The sequence below is a fragment of the Puma concolor genome, chromosome F2, assembly GCF_028749965.1.
Source record: "Puma concolor isolate L17-30 chromosome F2, mPumCon1.1.hap2, whole genome shotgun sequence".
Taxonomy (NCBI): domain Eukaryota; kingdom Metazoa; phylum Chordata; class Mammalia; order Carnivora; family Felidae; genus Puma; species Puma concolor.
Genome location: NC_141684.1, coordinates 1,504,604 through 1,508,413, shown reverse-complemented (window position 1 = coordinate 1,508,413; position 3,810 = coordinate 1,504,604). Strand labels below are relative to the sequence as shown.

The window sequence follows — 3,810 nt, the reverse complement described above, 5'->3', positions numbered from 1 at the left end:
CGGTGGGGAGGAAGGGTGGGGGGCTTCACCAGTCCCCCCAACCCCTACCTGGTGTGATTTGATGTGGAGTCCAGAGCTAACGGTCAAGAAACAATTCTTGAGACGCTTATTGGTGCAAAAAAAAGGTGGTTTTATTATAGCACAAGGACAGGAGCCCAGGACAGAAAGAGCTGCAGGGATTGTGAGGAGCGATTGGTTATATACTTTTAAGGGGGGGGAGGGAGGTAGAGACAAAGGAAGTTTCTGAAAGGATTTTAACGTTTATTTATTTTTGGGACAGAGAGTGACAGAGCATGAACGGGGGAGGGGCAGAGAGAGAGGGAGACACAGAATCGGAAACAGGCTCCAGGCTCCGAGCCATCAGCCCAGAGCCCGACGCGGGGCTCGAACTCCCGGACCGCGAGATCGTGACCTGGCTGAAGTCGGACGCTCAACCGACTGCGCCACCCAGGCGCCCCTGAAAGGATTTTAAAGAAGACACAGGATCCTGGAGGCCTGGCTTTCATCAGGCTGAGCTTGTTTTTTCCTCTAGGGGAGCATGAACAGTAAGACAGTTGGGGAGTCCCTGGAGGAATGTCTTCCTCTGCCCCCCTCAAGTATCTGTCAGTGGGCTGCAGGTTCTAAAGCAGGTTAATTTTATCTACATTTCTTTTGCCTTTGTTCCCCACATCATTCCTCCCCTGAACAATTTTGACCCTTAAATCTTTAAGATTCCTGAGGGTGGAAGGTCTCTAAAACAGGGTGCTGTCGAAAAAACCACCAGACGCCGAATAGAAGCAAGGCAAGATTTTATTCACGGCCGGGCCAAACCTGATCTCCTGATCTTAAGGAGAAAAGTGCAGAGAATGGCCCCGAACAAAGGCAGCCGTGAGCTTATATGGATTTTAGCAAGTCAGAATACGTCATTATTTGGTTAACCAATTACAATTTACAGCATTTCATGGTAGCCAATTATATTGTGACACACAGACGTTAGTTTTGGCGGGAACCTATCAATTTAAAAGTCTTTGTCCTAAGAGGGCTTAAAATGACCAATCATAGTTGGACACCTGAGATGCCGTAGGTGAGTACGTGACGTTTTACATGTTGGTCTTGCCTAGGCCAGATCTTGGTAGAGGGGGAGGGGAAGCGTTTTCCATCCTAAGTTATCTATTTAGCAAGCTGGCAAGGTCACAGAAGTGAGATAGGGCGGTTAGTAATTTCCGATCACCCTAATAGGGAACTACATAAGCCTTTTATCTCGACTATTCATGAAAGGTGAGTTTAAGCCAAACTTATATACAATAAGCTTTCTGATATCTTATAAGTTGACCTATTACAGTCTCATCTTCTGTAGCTTCTTCCTATTGAATAGGGGTGTAGAGATGTCCCTACCTATGGGTCAACACTGGTCAGTTGGAAAATATGTGTCCTATCTCTATCTCTAAGAGTTACCAAAGGCAGAGGCAGCCATTCCAAGGTGGACAACATATGTGAACCTCCCTTGCGTAGAAAGGATCATCTGTCGGCTGGAAGTTATGGCAGGGAAGGAGTCTTGACCCTAGGCAGAGAGATGCCAGAAACGACAACAAAATATTATTATTTCAATATCATAATATTTTTATGAGAAAAAGAAGCCCAATAAAAAAGGCCTTTGAGGGGCGCCTGGGTGGCGCAGTCGGTTAAGCGTCCGACTTCAGCCAGGTCACGATCTCGCGGTCCGTGAGTTCGAGCCCCGCGTCAGGCTCTGGGCTGATGGCTCAGAGCCTGGAGCCTGTTTCTGATTCTGTGTCTCCCTCTCTCTCTGCCCCTCCCCCGTTCATGCTCTGTCTCTCTCTGTCCCAAAAATAAATAAAAACGTGGAAAAATTTTAAAAAAAAAAAAGGCCTTTGATAGTTGACAAAAACCTTCCTCCAGTACAGGGTTTTAGCCAATCACTGAAGGAAAGAGAGAGATCATTTAAAGTGCAGATTTGAGTATTTATATCTTTTAGCAATCCTGTCATGTTTTTGTGATATCAGGAATGTATACACAGCGTTCTGTTTTTGTGCTAGCAAGTACATGTTCCACCTTGTTAAAATATCTAATGCCATTTTGAGAGTCATTTAAGGCCTTAATTGTGTGGCAGGTGGTATTAGCCATGATATACTTGGTTTTGTTTTGTAAGCAATCGGGTAATGAATAAGAGGCACCTTTATGGAAACGAAAGAAAAATACAAGTTCATAGTTGGAGCAAATTACAAACACGGTGTCTTGAGTTTTGAGCGCTTAAAATCTAATATCTACGAAGATGGGTTATTGGAACACATTTTCTCTCTATAATCACCTTCATTTTTAAACAGAGATAACCAAATCAAGACTAATTTGTTTGTAAAACAAGTCCAGTTTTAACAGACTTGGCTTAATTATTTGCATACACTCAGCAAGAATCACGATTGACCACACAGATCTTTTAAAATCTGCTTTGCTGGAACTTTTTATGAGAAATCTAGATAGAACTTTTAGTAGTCTCTCTATTCAGAAGCCAAGCCAAATATTTGCCATCAGACATGCCTGAAATACCTGTAGATTTGGGGAAATTCCTCTTCATGAGGTCCCCAAACATCTTGAGGTTCTTGCACCTGCCAGGAAGGGACATTCTTTACTCACCTGGTAAGGCTGCTGGGAACTCTGGAAGCAAGGTATCAGGCCAGCATTTCCAAGGGGCTTTATTGGCTCCATGTTTCATAAAGTCAACCTTAGTTCCGTAAAGCTGTCTGGTCATATCTGAGTCTATGCATGTTGCTCTCAAATATGACACTTCAGTCAAAGACTTGGTAGGACAACCAGTGTTTCCAATGGTTTCCGGTTACAAGAAGAGGTTCTTATTGAACTTAATGCAAATAAATGTAATTGCCAAAGAAAGAATACTCACTGACGCTTTTTCAGTTTCAGAGGGCTCAGGTACAGAAAAAAGTCAAACATTTCCATTTGTTCACAGAAGAATATTTTATCCTATTTCTGTGTATCATGGATAACTTAAGAGAAAGTTTTCTTAATCCAGAAGAGCAAACATTGGAGAACCAGAAATATTTCAAAAAGAGTCACAAAACCATAATCTTCTTCCTCAGTTCATTTAGTCCCATGTTGCTGATTCTTGTTCAGCTTCAATGCAACTTTTTAGTTCTGGAAATTCATACCAAATTTATTTGTTTTTTTTTTTTTAAGTTTACTTATTTATTTTGAGAGAGAGAGCACGAGCACGGGAGGGACACAGAGAGAATCCTAAACAAGCTCCGCACTATAAGCTCAGAGCCCAATACCGGGCTCCATCTCATGAATCATGTGATCAGGGCCTGAGCCAAAATCAAGAGTTGGATGCTCACTGACTGAGCCACCCAGGAGCCTCCCTCCCTTTTTTTTTTTTTTAACCAGTTTTAAAGATCAAAAAAACCCTGATTTTGTCCAAAGCCCTTTTTTTATGAATCTCCTTGAAGATGAAACACATTTTGCAAGAGAATAAGAATAATAACAATAAATGACAAAAGACTCAAAATGGACATGGTGATTTTGAGGTCATAATATGGCTGACAAGGAAATCTCATTATTTCTGTGACACAGAACATTTCAATAATCAGAATATCGAGTGATGGCCTCATGCCAAAGCTATTAAAAGTTTAGGAATTGCATGTAATCTCAAGAATAGTTATACTATTTACCTAAATGCAATCTAAGCTTATTTGTTTAACAATGCTTCCAGAGTCACTTCCCATACCCAATAAAAAGACGGAATTAGTCAAAAAGACTTCATTTACACTTTACATCCGGGAAGTTTGTTTAAGAACCTCAGAA

At 41.7% G+C, this 3,810-nt stretch overlaps 1 long non-coding RNA gene across 1 annotated transcript; it reads right to left on the bottom strand.

Moving 5' to 3' along the window:
• Positions 1-771: 771 nt before the first annotated feature.
• Positions 772-2,821, bottom strand: LOC147571772 (uncharacterized). Its single transcript, XR_015246841.1, has 2 exons — positions 2,542-2,821; positions 772-1,540 (listed from the first exon to the last, which is right to left on the bottom strand). It is a non-coding gene; the product is annotated as an uncharacterized LOC147571772 (long non-coding RNA).
• Positions 2,822-3,810: the final 989 nt, after the last annotated feature.